This window comes from Zeus faber, assembly GCF_960531495.2.
Source record: "Zeus faber genome assembly, chromosome: 6".
NCBI classification, from domain to species: domain Eukaryota; kingdom Metazoa; phylum Chordata; class Actinopteri; order Zeiformes; family Zeidae; genus Zeus; species Zeus faber.
The window spans coordinates 12,861,023-12,882,399 of NC_137201.1; the positions used below are offsets into that span (position 1 = coordinate 12,861,023).

Genomic DNA, 21,377 nt, shown 5'->3' on the forward strand with positions numbered 1-21,377 from the left:
ACACACACACACACACACACACACACACACACACACACACACGCACACGCACACGCACCTGCATGCCCACATGCAAGCCCACCACAGGTGTGATGACAGCCAGCGGTGTGGACGCAGATCTATTTGAGCCGTAATCAGAACAAACACCCGCTGGGTGTGACAAACTGGGTCAGGGGGAGTCGGAGGGAAAAAAATAAGGTGCTACATCAGTCGATTCAACAGCCAAACCGAAAAGAAGAGATGATGGAGGGGGGCAGAAAACAGTGAAACGAGAATGACATGAGGAGAGAGAGAGGGAGAGAGAGAGAGAGAGAGAGAGAGAGAGAGAGAAAGAAGGAGACGAGATAAAGAGGAGAAAAATAACGTTTGACAAGAGGGGGATGGATTGCTGATTAAGACCGCAACTTCCCTCCAAGTGTCAAGAAAAGTTTTTGGGGTACGAGTGGGTGCTGTAAGTGGGTGCGGTGGGAGGATGATCCCTGCTGGTGTGTGTGTGTGTGTGTGTGTGTGTGTGTGTGTGCGTGGGAGGGAGGGAGGGAGGGAGGGAGGGAGGTCTGCTGGGAAAGTCTCACCTCGTTCTATCAGCTCTCATTACGAGCAGCGTCGACATGAAAGGCAGCACGGCCTCTGATAGCAACGAGAGCTGGAGCCTCAAAGTGAGTCGCAAACAACGAGGTGTCACCTCTCTGTTAGTGTGTGTGTGTGTGTGTGTGTGTGTGTGTGTGTGTGTGTGTGTGTGTGTGTGTGTGTGTGTGTGTGTGTGTGTGTGTGTGTGTGTGTGTGTGTGTGTGCGTGCGTGCGTGCCTGTGTGTGTGTGTTCGTTCTCGTGTAGTGTTAGTGCGGGCCTGTTTTGTGTAAATAATACATCAAAACCTCGATAGCTATCGCGGAGAGGAGTCGAGGAGAGCCACGAACTAATCCTGGATGACGTATTGTTTTATTAAAAGCTGCACTTTGTGTGTTTGGCCACAGAGGGCGCCATACTGAGCCCTCCTTTCCTCCCGTTGTTTCCCATGTCAGTGAATGGCACCAAATTCTAAGCAAATAACGCCAACAAACGAAACACAAATTGAATAAAAATACGATTGTTTATTTTTTTCATTTTGTGTACAAAACGGCGCTCTACTACTACTATATAGCTTGTTGTGGAATTTCAGACCTACTTCGTGTGAGGTGGAAACTCACGTCCGAACTTGACAAATAATCTCGGGATCAGAATATAATAATACAAACGAGTATTTTTGGAGATAACTTAAGAGAGTTTCAAAGTATACAACAGCGCAGTCTGCGGAAATTATAAACATTATAGGAAAAGAGTTGGTTATATAGAAGGGGCTCCTCCCTTGTGGACGTACCGGCATGCGGTACTGGTGCGACATGTATGTCTTGTTTATGTAAAAGTCACACACAAGCCCTCTGCGAAAACAGTAGCACCTCATGACCCATGACCCACAGATTACCGCTCATAGTCAACACACAAGAAACACTGATGGAGAAAAGAGTTCATGCTACTGTGTATAATCTTTCAGTTATGAGGGGGCAACTCGGGCCACCAGAATGAGACATGTTGGAAGTATAATCAATATCCATATGATCCATATTTAATTGTCAGTAAATGATCAGATACTGCATCTGCATCTTTCCATTTAAAAGTAGCGCTGCACCAGATGAGGTCTGAGCCATGCTCATTATTAATGGTGCCTGTCTGGTTATGTATTGTTATGGCTATACAGTATGTTGACAATTTTGACCAAATTTACTAAAAAAAGAACTACAACTAAAGAAATTTATATTTCAATATAATCTATATATTTTAGTACACAATATAGTTTCAGTTGGTTTTAGTTTTTTTCACAGCTATTTTTAGTTTAGTTTTAGCTAACTGTACAGGGATGCAAACACATGTAAGGAGGAAAAAGGTCTGAACTATACTTATGGGGGTGAAGACGGTTTTCCAGGTTCCTTGAACGCATCACTTTCGACACGCATACAGTTTTCCGAGCCTGTGAACGTCGCATCGATTTGGATTTGGATCACTTTCAAAGCGAGTCCACTGGTTAATCGATCACGGATGGCGTTGTTCTGGAGTATGGAGCTATACAAATGTAATCCCTTTCACATTCAGTGTCATGCTACTTCGAAGCTCTCAGCGCCACAAGGGCACCACCAGATTGCATGAAGATGGCCCTCAGGACATGCCCCCCCCCCCCACACACACACAGTGAAGCATCCCTCGGCAGTGCTTCAGTCATCTCAATCAAGGTTGCAGAGCCAGCTGCTAATGATGATCCATGTGCCTGAAAGCCCCCACGGGGGGTATGTGTGTTTAGCATGCATGTGCATGGGCACTACAAGCCCGTTTGTGTGTGAGTAAACCCGAATGGGTGAGTGTGTGGCTGTGTAGACGCTAGTTACGTATACAGTACACATGGATTTAGCCTTCTGGATCTGGACCCTGGGGTTCTGAGGGTTTTGGGGGGTTGGGTTGTCAATCAATAATCAATTATCAATAATAACTGGCATTTATATTGCGTCTTTCAATGGAAAAACAAAAAACAAACAAGACAGGGTAGATAACAAAACAAGACAGGGTAGATAAATCGAAAAAGATAAATAAAACAAAAAAGGGTCAGGGGCAGTAGGCCTCATTGAAGAGGTAGGTTTTGAGAAGGTTTTTGAAGGTGACCAGGGATGGAGCATTTTGAATGTCAGTGGGGAGAGAGCTCCAGAGAGTGGGGGCTGCCACACTGAAGGCTCTGTCCCCAAAGGTTTGAAGCCTCATGTGGGGGGTGAAGAGCAGGCCCATGTCCGAGGACCGCAGCTTCTGGGACGGGGCGTAGGGGTGGAGGCGGTCAGTTAGGTACTGCGGGGTGAGGGCGTGGACGGATTTGTAGGTTAAAAGTAGGGTTTTATAGGAGATACAGGATTTGACATGGAGCCAGTGGAGATGGATGAGGATGGGGGTGATGTGCTGCCAGGGCTTGGTTGCAGGTGAGAACTCTGGCAGCAGAGTTTTGAACATACTCCAAGGCTTTGCTTGGAACCCCGCACAGGATTCCATAGCAGTAGTCCAGACCGGAGGTGATGAAAGCGTGGATTAGTGTTTCAGCTACGGACTCTGACAGTGATGGCCGGAGTCTGGAGATGTTCTTGAGGTGGAGGAAGGCAGATTTGGTTATGGATTTGATGTGTGAGTGGAAGGAATCGAAGATGACACCTAGGTTGCGTAGTTCGCGGGATGGGAAGATGGAGCAGCCATCAACAACCAACACAAGATCTCCAACCTTCCTGAACAGTGCCTTGGGAGCCACAACCATGAGTTCAGTTTTGTTATTGTTGAGTTGGAGCATGTTTGATGACATCCATACTTTGATGTTGTGGAGGCAGTTTAGAAGACCCTGAGGGGGGTGGTGGGAGGATGGTTTTGTGCAGAGGTATAGCTGGCTGTCATCTGCTTAAGTACGGAAGCATAGACCGTGGTGGCGTATGATCAGACCAAGGGGGAGCATGTAAATGGTGAAGAGGAGGGGCCCAAGCACGGAGCCTTGAGGCACGCCTTGGTCAACTGGGCCAGGGGAGGAGCAGGAGTCTCTGACAAACTGTTTCCTGTTGGTGGGGTAGGATTGGAACCAGGAGAGTGCTGTACCGGAGAGGCCAAGGTAACCGGATAGACGGTTGAGCAGGACTACTGATGTAGCCTGCATCAGCAGCAATGAGGAGGTCGTTGGTAATTTTAATGAGGGCGGTCTCCGTGCTGTGGTGGGTTCTGAATCCGAATTGAAAGAGTTCGTGAAGCTCATGGTTGGACATGTGCTGTTGGAGATGTGCGGCAACTGCTCGTTCCAGGATTTTGCTTAGGAACAGAAGGTTGGAGATTGGGCGGTAGGAGTTGGGGTGGTCCGGGTCGAGACCAGGCTTCTCTATGATTGGTGTGATGGAGGCCATTTTGAAGCTGGTGGGAACCGTGCCAGATCTTAAGGAGGCGTTAATGATGGCCACCAAGACAGGGGAGAGGGCGGGCAGTCATGCCTTGACCAGGGCTGTGGGCTTGGGGTCCAGAGTGCAGGTGGATGCCTTGGCCTTGGTGACCAGAGTAATAATTTGTGGCACGTCCATAGTGGAGAAGGAGGAGAGACAGCACTGGGGTGGGGAGGCGGCTGGGGGTGCAACACCCTGTGGTTGGGGTGTGTGTGGGAGGGCAGGCAATTGGAGATGCTGGTCGATAGTGTCTACTTTGGCATGAAAAAACTCCTTGAACATGGAGCAGCGGTCAGAGGGGTCAGTGGATTGAGGGGGATCAGGGGGGTGGAGCAGCGGGTTTATGATGAAGAACAGCATTCTGGGGGGACTTTGCTGATTGCCAATGAGGGTGGAGTAGTATTGGATCTTAGTTCTGGAGAGAACTTCTTTGTAGGAGATCACATGCTCTTTGAAGGCCTCGAGGCGGACAGTGAGGCCAGATCTCTTGTAGAGCCTCTCCAGCTGACGGCCGCTGGCCTTCATGGTGCGGAGTTCAGAGGTGTACCAGGGGGCAGGGCGAGTGAAGGAGACAGTCCAGGTTTCGAGGGGGGCAAGAGAACTGAGGCTGAGGGAGAGGGTAGAGTTGTAATGGGCAACCAGGCCATCTACAGTGGTGTCAGGGGGATCTAGGGCCAGATGGGTGTTGATCGGGGCTGTTATATTGAATGACTTGAGGTTCCTGAACATTATGGTGCGCTTAACGGATTGCTTGGGCAGGGGGACAGGAACAGTGAACAGGACAGCATGGTGGTCAGAAAGAGCCAGGTTGAGGCACTGAAGTGCCAGTTGTGCACACCAGATCAAGCGTGTGGCCTTTGGCGTGGGTGGGACCTTGCTGTGTGATGTTAAAACAGTCCAACAGTGACAGGAAGTCCGCGGCAAACGTACAGCAGGTGGAGTCCACGTGGATGTTGAAGTCGCCGAGCAGAAGGTTAGACTGGGACATGGAACAGACAGAGGTAAGAAGTTCAGACAGCTCAGACAAGAAGGTGGTGGAAGCTTTAGGGGGACGATAGCTGAGGACAACCTGGAGGTGTGCAGTGAGGTAGAATGCAACACATGATGTCGTAAATGAGCAGTGATTTATTGCTGAGAGATCGTGCATTCTGTAGCATGAAAGTTGCAGATTTAACTATGGAAGGCGAGGCAGACCACACACCAGCGACTGCAGAACAGAATGCATAATTTGCTGTGATGACGTTGCCGCCGCCGATTCGACATTATGGAAGGAATATTGCGATCTGAGTAAACAGACTGACAGTAAGCAGCCTTGTGGACATAGCGAGGTCGGCGCAGGAGTCCCATGGATTTGATCTTGGCCAGGCAGTTTGGAATGGAGTGACCGATTCATGAGTTCCAATGCGGAGTATGTTAAGAGCACCATCTCCACAACAGGTGAGCTCCTACCTCAGCTAGCTGCGCTAGCGGCGCTGGCTAGCAGGAAGGGCTAGCAGCAAGATGACAGGGCGGGAGCTGACAAGGCGGCAAACCGCTGATCCAGTTTCAGCGGAAAAATAGTAGAATAAGTAGCCTCAGGTAGTTGCAGCAGTGGGCCGAAACAGAACTAGCGATGGCCAAAAGTTCTGGAAGACGAGAAACAACGAAACAGACACGTAAACATGCAGGTGAGAAGCGGCAACAAAACATCGCAGCGCCCTTTAAACGCATGCCCAGTGTGTCTCACATGCCGGGAATACAACGGCCGCCAATTAGCCGAAGTTGATTAGTGAAGTAAGAGCCATCACCTGATTGTTAACCATCAGTCCATGTCACTGTCTTCTCAGCCAATCAAATTAAAGCCTGAGAGGGGTAGTGATCTCAAAATATGAAAAATGAATAGGAAAACAGCCAGCTGAGCTGGAGAAAGTCAAGAGTGTCAAGAACAATCAAGCATTTGTGACCAGGAGGATTGATTGTTGCTCTTGGGGAACAAAAAAAACAACAAAGCAAACTCTCCAAAACTACAAATTTTCACTGAAGACAGACCCTTTTATCCAAAACATTATCAGACTGGCCAACATTGGGGAAATATATTGAGTACCACAAAAGTGTAACAGGGAGTCTCTGTGATGTTTGAGTTACTGCAGCTAAATGACTCCATTAGTTATTCACACCGTAGCGTCTCGTAATGAGGCAAATCACATCCTATGCAAGCTACTACGGCTAACTACAGTATAGTCATTTATCTCATTTGAATATATCCCTTGAAATGCATCATCTCATAAAGTTACCGAACATGTTTACTAACTAGAGATGCACCGATTGCAATTTTCTTGTCCCTATTTCTGATTTATTTAAGTCTGACCTGCAGATTCTGATTTCCGATCTGCTGTACGCTAATGACAAATACATCATGTGATCTGATCACACTCACGTGATTGGACAGCTGCACATACGGACTACCGCTGCAATTTTCAGTTATCACACTAGTGAGATTGCTGTTTTTGACACTGTGTGTTTATTATTGTTCATTATTCACTATGGAACAATAATAGCACATGAAAATTTCACTGAGTTCCAATAAAATTGTATATCGGACTGTCACCAAGTTTCAGTATAATTAAACCTGTAACTCTCACTGAGTTTGAGTAGGACACAACATATAACTAACATGGAAATGTCCAGTTCAAACGAAAGTCTCTTTCACTTTAAGTGCAAATAAACATATATATCTTCTTCTTCTTCTTCTTCTTCTTCTTCTTCCTCCGGCTGCTCCCATTAAGGGTCGCCACAGCAGATCATCTGACTCCAATACCTTCTGTTCTGCGCATCTTCCTCCCTTACACCAACCGCCTGCATGTGCTCCCTCACCACATCCACTAACCCTCTCTTTGGCCTTCCTCTTTTCCTCTTGCCAGGCAGCTCCATCCTCAGCATCCTTTTCCCAATGTAACTCTCATCTCTCCTACACACGTGTCCAAACCATCTCAAACTGGCCTCTCTCACTTTTTCACCAAACTGTCCACCTGAGCTGTCCCTCTAATGTGTTCATTCTTAATCCCTTGTCACTCCCAATGAAAATCTCAACATACTCAACTCTGCCACCTCCAGTTCAGCCACCTGCCTTTTTGTCAGTGCCACCGCCTCTAAACCGTACGACATAGCTGGTCTCACTACCGTCCTGTAGACCTTCCCCTTTACTCTTGCTGGAAACCTTCTGTCACAGATCACTCTGGACACTGTTCTCCACCCACTCCATCCAGCCTGTACCCTCTTCTTCACATCTCTCCAGCACTCTCCGCTGCTTTGAATGGTCGACCCCAAGTACTTGAACTCATCCGCCTTCTCCACTTCCACTCCTGGCATTCTCAGCTTTTCACCACCCTCCCTCCCATTCAGGCACATGTATTCCGTCTTACTCCTGCTGACTTTAATTCCTCTTCTCTCTAATGCATGCCTCCACTTCTCCAGGCTCTTCTCAACCTACTCCCTACTCTCGCTACAGATCCCAATGTCATCTGCGAACATCATAGTCCACGGAGACTCCTGCCTGATTTCATCTGTTAACCTGTCCATCACCATTGCAAACAAGAGAGGGCTCAGAGCTGATCCTTGATGCAATCCCACCTCCACTTTGAATGCCTTCCTCACGCCTAATGCACACCTTACTACTGTCTGACTGCCCCCTACATATCCTGTACCACTCTTACTTACTTCTCTGCCACCCCCGACATCCTCATGCAATACCACACTTCCTCCCTCGGCACCCTATCATATGCTTTCTCTAAATCCACAAAGACGCAGTGCAAGTCCCTCTGACATTCCCTGTACTTTTCCATTAGCCTTCTTAAAAGCAAACATTGCATTTCTAGTACTCTTTCCTGGCATAAATCCATACTGCTGCTCGCTGATCCCCACCTCTCTTCTTAACCTAGCCTCCACTACCCTTTCCCACAGCTTTATGCTGTGGCTGATCAACTTTATTCGCCTGTAGTTACCACAGCTCTGTACGTCTCCCTTATTTTTGAAGATGGGTACAAGTACACTTCTTCTCCACTCCTCCACCATCCTCTCCCTTTTCCAGGATGGTGTTAAACAGTCTCGTTAAGAACGCCACTGCTATTTCACCAAAACATTTCCATGCTTCCCCAGGTAGGTCATCTGGGCCAACTGCCTTTCCACTCATGATCTTCTTTGATGCTGTTCTCACCTCATCCCTGCTAATTTGCTGCACTCCTTGATCCACTATCCCCACATCATCCACTCTTCTCTCCCTCTCATTTTCTTCATTAATCAACTCCTCAAAGTTCTCCTTCCACCTTCTCAACACACTCTCCTCACTAGTCAGCATATTGCCATCATTATCCTTCATCACCCTAACCTGCTGTACATACATTTGGCGAAATCCAACACCATCTGTCCATATGTCTCTGATCCCTTCGCCAACATGCCTATTGAGATCTACTCCAACGACCACTCTCTCTCCCTTGGGGATGCTCCCCACCACTACATCCAACTCACTAAAAAATTATTCTTTCTCTTCCTTCTCACAGCCAACTTGGGGAGCATATGCACTGACCACATTCATTATCACCCCATCGTATTCGAGCTTCATGCTCATCAGTCTGTCCGACACTCTCGTCACCTCCAAAACACTCTTGACATATTCTTCCTTCAAGACTATCCCTACCCCATTTCTCCTGCTATCCACTCCATGGTAGAACAGTTTGTACCCGGCTCCAATACTCCTGACCTTACTCCTCTTCCACCTGGTCTCTTGTACACATAGTACATCTACTGTACCTTCCTTCCCTCCATCATGTCAGCCTCTTTACCCTTCATAGTGCCAATGTTCAAAGTTCCTACTCTCAACTCTACTCCTACCCTTCTTCCTCTCCAGCTGTCTCTGGACACACATCAGTGGCGGTCGTTGTTAACCCGGGCCTCGACCGATCCGGTATGGAAATCAAATTTTTTGTCCGCAACCCTCTCAATTCATCCGGGCTTGGGACCGGCACTGATGATACACTGACTTGTGCACCCCCAGTGGCTAGATTCAAATATATATATATATATATATAATATTATATTTATATGGTACTGTGCAAATTAAAATGCAATCATTACAAAAAAAACAAACAAGTAAAATAAATGGCCGACTTTTCTCGCTGGCGTTCACTGGAAGTCCTCCTTCCCTCACCATACGTTAAACCAAGTGAATCAAATCGAACAAGTGGTTTTACTGAGTGACTCGTCAAGAAGTCTCAAAAAAGAATCAAACTTTTCATCATGAGCTGAGCTCTGACGTGACAGTGATAGACACACAGTCTATACAATGTTATATTATTATATGACCTTCCGTCAATTCCTTTGAGTTTGAGCTTTGCAACCATACTCCCCCCGGAAACCAAAGACTTTGGTTTCCAGGGTAGCTGCCCGACGGGTCATGGGAATAACGCCGCCGATCGCTAGTCGGCATCGTTTATGGTCGGAACTATGACCGTATCTGATACACATTCTTGGCAAAATTAAAATTTGTGTTTTCGCTTTTGTCCGTCTTGCGCCAGTCCAAGAATTTCACCTCTTGCAGCGCAATACGAATGCCCCCGGCCGTCCCTCTTAATCATGGCCCAGTTCAGAGAGAAAACCCACAAAATAGAACCTGAGTCCTATTCCATTATTCCTAGCTGCGGTATTCGGTGTAACCGGGCCTGCTTTAAACACTCTAATTTTTTCAAAGTAAACACTTCGAACCCCGCGGGACACTCAGTCAAGAACATCGAGGGGGCGCTGAAAGTACAGGCACCGAGAGGGCAGGGGCTGGGACAGGCGGTGGCACGCCTCACAGCGGACCGTCAGCCCGGCCCCGAAATCCAACTACGAGGTTTTTAACTGCAGAAACTTTAAGATACGCTATTGGAGCTGGAATTACCACGGCTGCTGGCACCAGACTTGCGCTCCAATTGTTACTTGTTAAAGGATTTAAAGTGTACTCATTCCAATAACAGGGCCTCGAAAGAGTCCTGTATTGTTATTTTTCGTCACTAACTCCACGTGTCATGAGTGGGTAATTTGCGCGCCTGCTGCCTTCCTTGGATGTGGTAGCCATTTCTCAGGCTCTCTCTCGAACCCTGTTTCCCTGTTACCCGTGGTCACCATGGTAGGCACAAGAAGTACCATCAAGAGTTGATAGGGCAGACATTCGAATAAGTCGTCACTGCCGCGAAGGGCTAGCGATCGACCCGAGGTTATCTAGAGTCACCAAAACCGAAGGGGCGCACCCACGGAAGCGGGGCACCCCGTTTGGGTTTTAGATCTGATAAATGCACACATCCCCGCAAGGGGCAGAGCTCGTTGGCATGTATTAGCTCTAGAATTGCCACAGTTATCCAAGTAGCGGATGAGCGATCAAAGGAACCATAACTGATTTAATGAGCCATTTGCAGTTTCACTGTTCCAGCCCTGTGGACTTACACTTGCATGGCTTAATCTTTGAGACAAGCATATGCTACTGGCAGGATCAACCAGGATAGCATTCGTTTTTCGTGCACATGCGGCGCGGAGAGGCATGCGCCGCAGTAAGGGGGGGCGGGGGGGGGGTGGGGTGCGCGTGCCTTGGTTCGGGTGACAGCACCCCCAGTGGGGGTGTCTACCACTCGGTGGGTGGAGAGAGATTCGAGAAACCATTGTGTAGGCAGTGGGCTGAGGTCGCAGGGAGACAGTCCATCCCTTAGCCATCTCCCGGGAGCACGGCCCGCATGTGTAGGACAACTGGGGCAGACAGGGCGGCTCACCTGCACTCGTGCCGTTTTGCATCGGTGCCGTGGGGCTTTGAGACGCCCGTTGTCTCGGGCCCCAAGCGCCCGCAGTGCGGGTTGGTGGCCCCCGTAGGTCGTGAGAACTGGCCGGAGGAACGGCACGGGGCCCTCACGTGGGGGGTCACTCTTGCATCTCGGTTGGGCCAAGCGAGGGGCGTCGCGGCTGGGACATACAGTGTTGGTGGTGGTGGTGGTGGTGGTAATGGTGGTGCTGCTGGTGTGTGTCGGTACACGCTGTTCTCACTCGCTCCTGCACCTTGCCCCTCAGAGACCCTGCTTCCCTATATACGGTGAGGAGGTGTTTTAGTAACATGAGTGTTTACAGGGGGTACCCTATGCCAGGCGAAACCAACAGGATTGCCTGATTGTCGCTCTGGAGATGGGGACGGCCTCCACTGGTGATCAGTGTCGGACTTGGAAAAATGTTGCCGCTTTGATCCATTGCTCTCGGTTTGGCTTTTACGCGCACCTGGCGCGATGCCTTCCCCCGATGCCCCCCCCCCCAAATTTGGCACGAAGCTACCGTCCGCCCCTGGTCCTGTGGTTCTAGCCCAGCGGGAAGTGCTCCGTCTGGGACAGGGGCCCCGGCTGCGTTCAGGGCCTCGAACCAGGGTTTATTCTTGTCTCATTATCCCCAAAGCAGTGCGTGCGACACGAGGGCCACGGGAGCTTCCATCCGCACTTGGTCCCGTGGTTCCAGCCCACCGGAAGTACTATTAGCATGGACTTGGTACCCGGTCTTCATATATACGGTGAGGAGGTGTTTTAGTAACATGAGTGTTTACAGGGGGTACCCTACGCCAGGCGAAACCAACAGGATTGCCTGATTGTCGCCTCGGAGTACGTGACGGCCTCCACTGAGGATCAGCGTGGACTTTCGCCGCTTGGATCCATTTCTCTCTGTTTCGCTTTTACGCACACCCGTCGCAACGCCTTCCCCTGGTCCGGGCATATTATCAGGCGATACATAAACAATTTATCTAATCTTCTTTGTTTACCATCAAGTACCTCCAAACAGCCGACATTTTATTTATTTTGCTCTCTTTTTTGAGCGTCAACTAAGCAAATATGTTACATTACGTTGGTATCGGGTTTGAGTATCGGATCATATTTTACCAGTACAGTACATGTGAACTGTATTGGGCTGTAAATTTGACAAACTATTTGAAAATATATCTGACACTTATCGGCCGGTGAAAACCGAACAATTCCGGTCACCGGCCGATCCATTGGTGCATCTCACGTTTTATATGTTAACATTATGGTCACATTTTTGTGCTTTATTATAACTCTCCCACAATGCAGCGTTACACCTCGGTGGATAAAAAAGTACCACTTTTTCTCTCGGAAACGAAAATAATTGGAACATTGTAGCAGTTCCAACAGAAATAGGTCAGTCTATTGCACGAGATATGGATAAAAATATAAAGTGAAGGAATCCCGGTGAGTATGTACATGTAGTTGTGGTGATGTACATTTAATTTACATAGGTGACTACAGATGTTGCAGGTTGAGAAGCCTGATGGCCTGAGGGTAAAAAGTGTTTGTGAGTTTGGTAGTCCTTGAGATCAGCAGCTGCCGTACCAGGCTGTGATGCAGCCAGTGAGAATGCTTTCATTGGTGCATGCACAGACATGCCAAACTTCTTGAGTCTCCTCAGGAAGAATAGGCGCTTTTGAGCAGTTTTTATTGCTGCGTCCGATTGCCTGGACCAGGGGAGGTCATCACTGATGGACACACCGAGGAACTTGAAGCAGGAGACTCTCTCCACTTCAGCTCTGTCGATGGTGATGCAGGCGTGCCCCCACCGCTGTCGTTTCCTGTAGTCCACGATCATCTCTTTAGTCTTGCAGACGTTGAGAGAGAGGTTGTTATCCTGGCACCACGTGGCCAAGACGCTGACCTCCTCTCTGTAGGAGGACTCATCGTTGTTGGAGATGAGACCTAGCATGGTGGTGTCGTCTGCAAACTTCAAGATGGTGTTGGTGCTGCACATGGCCACACAGTCATGTGTGAACAGCGTACAGGAGGGGACTGAGTACGTAGCCCTGCGCGCTCCCGTGCTCAGGGTCAGTGCAGAGGAGAAGAGATTTCACATTCTAACCACCTGCGGTCTGCCCGTCAGGAAGTCCAGGATCCAGTAACAGAGGGAGGTGTTAAGACCCAGGATCCTGAGCTTGGGAACAAGCTTAGCAGGAACAATTGTGCTGAATGCTGAGCTGTAATCTACAAACAGCATCCTCACGTATGTGTTGCTCTTGTCCAGGTGGGAGAGGGTGGTGTGCACTGCCAGGGCGATAGCATCATCCGTAGATCTGTTCGGGCGATATGCAAATTGAAGGGAGGCCAGGGTGTCAGGAAGGGAGGAGCACATGTGGGTTCTGACAAGCCGCTCAAAGCACTTCATGATGGTAGATGTCAATGCTAAGGGGAGATAGTCATTCAGGCAGGTGATGGTTTGTTTCTTTGGTCAGGCAGGTGATGGATCATTTCATTGGTCAATATATATATATATATCAATATATCAATATATCAATATATATATATATATATATATATATATATATATATATATATATATATATATATATATATGAACCTATATTGTAATAGCGTAATAATATTGTACTAATAGTTTCATACATTTTAATTCCTATATAAAGAAGGTGGCCAGTGCAAAAATCCCAATTCCTTGCCCAGAAAGATGCTTAAAAGCTTACTTATATGTTCATTTAGATTTTTTTTTAAATTTTATTTGCATTTGCATTGTCTTCTATTTGTACTTAATGTCGTGTTTTTTTTCTTAATTATTATTTGATTGCATCATACTGTTAACCCCTACTATTCAAATTATACATACAGTATATAGTGTATAGTATAGTAATTTATATGTAGAACAGGTACGAACAGTATTTTTCCACACATAAATAATAATACTTAAATAACTTACCAACCTTCTTGTCTGAATATTTTTGATTAGATAGATGGATCGATGGATCAATGGATCGATCAATAGATAGATAGATAGATAGATAGATAGATAGATAGATAGATAGATAGATAGATAGATAGATAGATAGATAGATAGATGGATAGATGGATAGATGGATAGATAGATAAACACATTTTCATTGCACAGAGGACAAGGACTGAGGCAACAAAATGCATTTCTCTGCATTTTACCCATCCTAGTAACTGACGTATCTAGGAGCAGTGGGCTGCCATATAGCGGCACCCAGGGAGTCTGGGTAAGATAGACAAAAACAAAACATTCCAAACAAAAGTATCCCTTTAAAGTGTGTATCAGCATATTCGGACGGCCCTCAAAAATTTGTTCTCAAAAACGTTTTAATGAGCTCATGCTTCAAATCCAATCACAAAGATCAAGCCATTATGACACCAGCGATGATGAAGGTCTCACTGTTGTATTCACTGCACTGCTGCAGCGTGGTCAAAGTCAAAGATTACCTAAATAGTAACATACTTATTTGCTGAAACTGAATTAATTTGTTTGGTTATTTTTATACAAATATAATATCATTTGTGAAGTAGTGGTACCTGTCCTGTATTGTAGTGGTACTTATGGAGCCTTTTGCAGCAGATTCTGAGACGGTTCAGAGGGAAGCGAGAGCAGTCCTTCATTCTCTGCTAAGCTGGTGCCAGCACAGCTTCCCTCCAGTGGTTCCACACCATGCAAATCGGCTCTTTATTGCTTTCTCCTCCTTTTTTAAGCTCCTCTCATTAAAATGAATTTCCCATCTGCTTGTTGCATCTGGGGATTTGTATCTGTGTGATTTCTTTATTTATTTTTTCCATCGGAGCCTTGAAGCTCCCCGTCTACCAGGGAGTTGTGATGTTTGCATCTGCAAACAATTGGGAAAAGGGCGGGAGGGTCCTAGACAAGGTAGATTTTTTTGAGGTATCTAGCATTCTTAAGGTCTTTTCACATCAAGTTTGATCTGATTTTCTGACACGAAATGCAGAAACACTCTTGAAAAAAGTGTGATGGAAAGATTTGCAATGATCCAAGTATTTAAACTATGTAGTGAAACACCATATTCTTAAATAGTTTATTACAACAATGAGTTCAATAGGCTAATACGAGAGCTGGCGAGGACAGAGTTCAATGGAATGCAGCATTACAATTGAATCAGTCAAGAAGAATCAGGGAAACGGCATTACCACCATTATTACATCATCCGCGTGTCAGCGGGGGCTGTCAATGGATCCACGGAGCTGGATACAGGACACACAAAAAAATGGGCGTGTGGCAGTTAGTGCCAGTGTTTGTGAATTAGATGTCTTTTCCAAGGACAGTCATTTGCAAAAAAAGGGGCCAATTTTGCACCAAATGTATAAATAATACCTATTTAAATTTAAATACATGCACACATAGCATCTGTGCTTGGCAGCGCAGTTAGGGTTGCTTTTCACCGTTTGCTGGTGCTTTGTGAATTAGACGCTTGCTTTTTGTGTTATTTTACGTTTAGCGGCCACAAAAGCCGCACAATCTTTTTGTGAAGTCGCCCCTATGTGTTTGTTTGTGTGCATTTGTCTGGGGGGAGGGAGAGGACAAAAAAAATGTCATTTTTACAACGGGCCTGTCAAAACTATCTGTCACCATTGAACAGAACGTCTCACAACGTCTCGTGCTCTGAAGCTGCGATAATGTATACGTATCAATTGACATTTACTTATGTTGAAGGGAGAGACAGAGCGAGAAAGGGAGTTAGAGGTAACAAAGAAAAAATAAGCACTTGATGACGGACAGAAGGTGGAAGGCAACGAGACAAGAAAGGAGTTAAAGATGGGTTGATGGGTAGAGAGAAGCAGGACACGGTCTGTACAGCAACAGTGGAACAAAGGTGCCAGACGCGTCTCCTCGCTATATTAACTTGGGCTACAGTGGAAACAAACCGCTCCCACCCCCAACCAACCCACCACCCCATTTCACCAGCCAAAACTGCTTTATTGGAGCTGTCATGTCATGTCAGAGGTGTTGTGTTGATTTGTGAGCCAGACCCCCGGGGTGATGGTGGATAAACACGGCTTGAATAACTGACAGCTCCAGCAAAAGCCAGGAGAGCCCAGACGAGCGCAGTCCTCCCGGTCTGTGAGACGCCGTGTTAACATCAGAGGACGATCCAAAGAAACTGATGTGTTACTTTGGGAAATCTTGTGGGAGACTTTGTTTTTGGGTGAGCGTAAGTTAGCCTTTACATGCCATGGTGGAATAATGCTTTAGCGGAACCAGCATCGATTGTGGGTGTTGGTTGCTGACTCAATCCTGCATCTTCCATTTGAGGAGCATCGCCAAATTCAGGCCCTGTGATCACTCCTAGACCATTTTAATTAGCTTTTCTCTTGCTTTAGTAAATCCTCTACATTATACAAGTGGTCCAAAATGGAACTGCTAGGCATTGGACCAGGTCAAATTACGTTCCTCCGATCCGGTTTTCCCTACATTGACCCACATCATTGGCCTACTCCATTCTGACGCCACAAACAACTCACTTACAGTAGACCTTCTGGCCAAGGCTTGGTCATCCCTCAATGTAGACTGAACATTTCAGGTGACCTACACCATCCTTACACCACAGACAGGTCACTTAGGTCTTTTGACCAAGGTTTGCTGGTTGTCCCTCGGTCTAGGCTGAAAACCAAAGGTGACCAAGCCCTTGAGGTAGTTGCTCCAGATCTCTGGAACTCCCTCTGTCTGGACTTAAAGTTGATGTTGTTGTCATTGACACCTTTAAAAAACGGGCTAAAGATCCACATAAACTGGCAAAACTGGTTTAAACTGGCCTTTTCTTCATTCTATCTTTGCATTGTGTCTGTATCTGTTGCTGTTTTGTACGTCACTACTTTGAACTTTGTGACTGGGCCTTGAGATGGGCTATAGGCCTATCTATGTTTTACTTCATTCACCTACAAAACATGTCAACGTGCAACGACTGTGCAAATGAATGTTATCTAAAATAAGAGAACATCAAAAGTGACACACACTGCCATTAAACATCATGACATAGCTTTAGCATAGCTACCACAAACTCAGCAGCGCTCCCGATGTTTCCCTCCCTGCATCCTAACAAACGAGAGCGGGCGGGAGCATGAAAAATGAATGGCCGCCTCACGGAAGTGGTAAGTTGCATAAGGAGAGGAGAGCTGTCGGAGTGGAAAATCAATTTCGCCTGGCCGCGATGTATGGCTTCTATGGGGTAAAATAGCTCACATTAGGCTGACTTCTCATGCAAAGCTGACAGTGTGGGAGGTGGTGGTGGGATAATGGGATGGAGGAAAGGGATGGAGAGAGAGTGGGAAAGAGGTAGGTAAAGGAGACAAGAAAAAAATACAGTGAAGATGGTATAATAAAGAGAGGGAGGGGGGAGAGAGAGAGAGAGAGAGAGAGAGAGAGAGAGAGAGAGAGAGAGAGAGAGAGAGATGTGCTAGCAATGAATAGCGTTGCCAGTCCACCGGCACATGCTTGTGCTTATAAATTGCGACTTCAGCTCAATCCGTGGTGTACCCCCACCGCCCTGACACTTAGAGACAATTTGTGTCATCAATAGACCCAACTTATCTGCTGACTCTTGTTCCCGCCATCTCCCTTCTTTCTCTCTGCGGCAAGGAGAGGAAAAGATCTGCACAGGCCCCTATGGACTACAGCCATACATCCCAAATACCACCCCCCGACACACACACACACACACACACACCAATGCACACCGGATGTGTCCCATTGTACGTCGTCACCCTGGTGTCACGTATCCTGCTGAGGACTTCCAGGGATCAAACACTTGGGAGAGAAAACAGCGCTGGAGGCTCGTGCTCAAGCTTTTGCCGCGCTTTCACTCTCCAGGGTGCAATTATACCCCTGGCCCAGGGCTTGCTGTGAAAAATCCATTTTTTTCCCAAGTCCTTATGTAATGATTAGACCAAGTGGTGGGAGAATAATTCACGACAGCAGTTATCAATCACCTGATCTTGGTTTTATTTTTCTTTCACCAGAAAAATAAAATTATAATAATAATAAAATGTATTAAAAAAATCTCACTATTCTTCTTAAAGCAACATATTTAAACCTATCTTTCCAAAACAGAGAAAATATGAAACCAAAGCAAGGCCCTGGACTAATGAGCCCTAGCACTTGCTGCTTCCAGCAGGACTCGAGAGGAGCCTCTATCCCAGGCCTTTTAACTGAAGTCCTCCTACAGAGACACCATCATCATTATACAATCAGTCAATCAATAAACGCGGACATTACTTCCATGTCTCTACATGGATGTAGGGTACATTAAAAGCTTATACAGGTTTTGGAATCTCTCAGTTCTTGTTTGGCTGTCAGCGATCCTACATGAGGTAATCACAAGTGCAGGGGAGCACAGAGACAAACGCTGGGTCATTTGGAACAATACATTTCAATAAACAACATTTTGATCCATACTGTGTGTTCCTGTTATCTATGCATACTGTAAACTGTGATGCTCGGCTGATGTTTGGCTATCTTTAGCCTCAACACATGGAGACCAGGGCTGCAATTAGGCAGACCCCCTTAGGAGTAAGTGCAATGATTGTTCAGGCTTAGCCACTCCACAAGTGACAACAACTCTATGTGCTGGCAAAATGGTCGTATATATACAATTGAATGATATGTGCATACGGTGATCAGGGGTCCCAGTTTGTCCATGACTGTTCCGGTTCCGAACTGTGTCCTGGGTCCTGACAGATATCTGTAAAATACTAAAAATGTAACGGTTTTCAACATTCACTAAAAAATTGTCCCGATTTTTTATCACAATTAAAATAATAATAATATTATACTTGTTTTTAGCGCTTATATACTGTATACCTGCAAGCAGAGAACCGTGTGAAGATCCCACTGGACAAACTGGCGTCCTCATCAACACGGCCACTCTCTAGCTGGAAATGGTGTGCTTTCAGGGATGTGTGTGTGTGTGTGTGTGTGTGTGTGTGTGTATATGTAGAACCAGCTACCTACAGTATAGGCGTCCCCGCTGCGCATCCCCATGCCTCTCCGTTACGTTATTGAACAAAACAAAAAAAGCACCGTGCATAACAAGGGGATGCTTAGCCCCCACCCCTGAATGTGAATGTGCAGTACACTCAAGGGTCACGGTTTGGCATTTTAAAAATGTTTTTACGCCATGTGTATGTCTTACTTGTGGGGCATGGAATAGCCCCATGACACATTACTCCTTGATATTCTTCGGATTCTTAGGATCTTACCGTATTCATCTACAACACAGATCTCTGGTAGGGTGTAGGGTGTATAACAGATTATACACATATACACATTTAATAAGGTCCAGTTTTGGACTAGAATGTGAAATGAGTGAATTGGCAATGGCCAATCAGCAATGTCCAAAAGTTAATAAGCAATCTAGTTGGGGACTACATAATCCCAGTGAAATCACTGAACACGCAGTCATTCTTCAATCTTCAATGCTCAATCCGTCCGAAATTAAGCCTCAAAGTTTTCCAAAGGCTTATAATGCAACAACAAAAACAAAAGTTGTGAACTGCAATAACTGTCAATAATTGCTGCATTAAAGAAACATGACAATGTGGGAGCAGAAATGTTAACTACATTCCCTGTGAATCATTTCGGGGAAGAGGAAATATCTGTTGATTATAATACAATGACAACCATATGTGGACAGGAAAGACTCCATACTGAGAGAACAGTTCAGAAGAGTGCGACATGATGGATTCATCTTTTCAGAAAATAACATGATGCTATAGCCCCCACCACCACCAACTGGGACAAGGAGAAGCTGACAATATGCAGCAACAAAAAAATAATAAGTAACTTCGACATTCAAGTAACTTGAACACCCCCATGAAACACATACAGTTCACTTCTCCAAATACTCCTGTAAAAAAACAAACAAAAAAACACTGTTGTTCTGTCTTACTTTCCAGTGCCAGCTGCTAAGTTGTGTGCTGGCGTTTAAATTCACTCAACTAAAGCTAATATAATGAGCATATATATCACATAAAGAGAAGAAGCTCTTCTTGCTGCTTTGGACCTAATTTAAGATCATTGACCGCATCTAATTGAGCAGCTCCATTATTACGAACATTAGAGACACAAACTGATTATGAGCCACGTCGGCTCCTTAATCCGTCCATTTACCTGCAGTGGAACAGAAGCTTTCAGCACTTTTCCATCGACCCTGTTCAATTACTCATAAATACAAAGAAGGTAACAAAGAAATAACACCTGGATGTAAAGCAGCAGCTGCTGCTCGGCCTTAATGATGGAGTGATTTTCGAGGGGGAACAACAAATTATTCTATTTAAAGAGGATCTATTATGATTTTCATTATTTTCTGTCATATATATAATGTTACAATGTGGGATGTTCATATTGGACATGGCCAAAGTGTCAAATAATCAGGTAAACTAATGACAAAGTAAGTGAAGAAAACGCTCATGCTTCCGACCACTCTGAACACGCAAATTTTTTTTTCTCCTCTCAGCACGAGGCGACGTCTGCCCATCACAGATTTCTTAATATGGTCCTCTGCTCCATCCGATAAGCTGTTTGTTTCTCCAAACAAAACCAATAAATACAGCTTGTTTTTTATTGTAGATGTATTAATATTATTTATTTTTGTGGTAGACGAGGGGATGTGGTTAAGCCACAGTCTGCAAGTGTTGGTGCTGGCTTCTTCCTGCCGCAGCGCAGCTGTACCGGGTCCGCTGAATCAGCCTGCGTCCGGCCCCAGAACCCTGCTGGATTCGGCGGTACCCCGGCCCCTCACGATGGCCCGGAGGGAGCCAGGGCTCCGCTATGCGAACGGGTGTCGCAGGATGCCCCTTTTCTTTCCTGCATTGTTCCCAGCCGGGTCCTGTGGTGCCATAGGACACTGTTTCCCCTTGCTGTGCTGTCCCCTCTCTGTCCCCCCTGGACTGATCCATGATGGAGGTTGGACAGGTGGTTCAGGTCGCCGGTCCACTTGGCCCCTCCCTCAGTCAGGAAGGGGCCTACAATATACTGGTAACAGTACAAGGGGGTAGACATCAGGATTTGATGGACTCACTCACTCATACCCACTCACGTGTATTCACACGTATCAGATGGTGCGGCTTGAAATTTGTTACAAGTGGAAATAGCATAAGGTGATTGCAGAGGTTAATGTCCTGTTTCTATTGGCCGGGAATTTGGGCCGATGTGTTAATGGTGCACCGTGTGCCCAGAGTGCCACTTAGTCAGTCCTCTGGCTACACCAACCGTATCATTGAGGCCATTCCGCCTAGTTGAGGTGCCGTTCGAAACACTTGGTATGGACCTCATCAGGCTGTGAGACCAAATTGCCCGTGGGTATTGTCTTGTGTTGGGTCGAGTCTTGCAACTCGGTACCTCGAGGCCTATACTAATACTGCCATTGCGCAGTATTACAGCCAAAAGTAGGCACTGTTTCAAGTACTCCCAAGTCGAGATTCTGAAGGAAATCCTGACCGACCAGGCCACTTCCTTTATGTCATGTACACGGATTTTTTCGACCGGTTGGGCGTTCCCTCAATTCAGACCAGCATGTAACACGCCGCTGACCAACGGCCTGGTGGAAGCGC

General features: G+C 46.4%; 1 protein-coding gene across 1 annotated transcript in view; it reads right to left on the reverse strand.

Annotated features, from left to right (window-relative positions):
* The window catches only part of cdh13 (cadherin 13, H-cadherin (heart)), a 378,607-nt gene that overhangs the window by 204,127 nt on the left and 153,103 nt on the right, over positions 1-21,377 (reverse strand). The window lies entirely within an intron of this gene.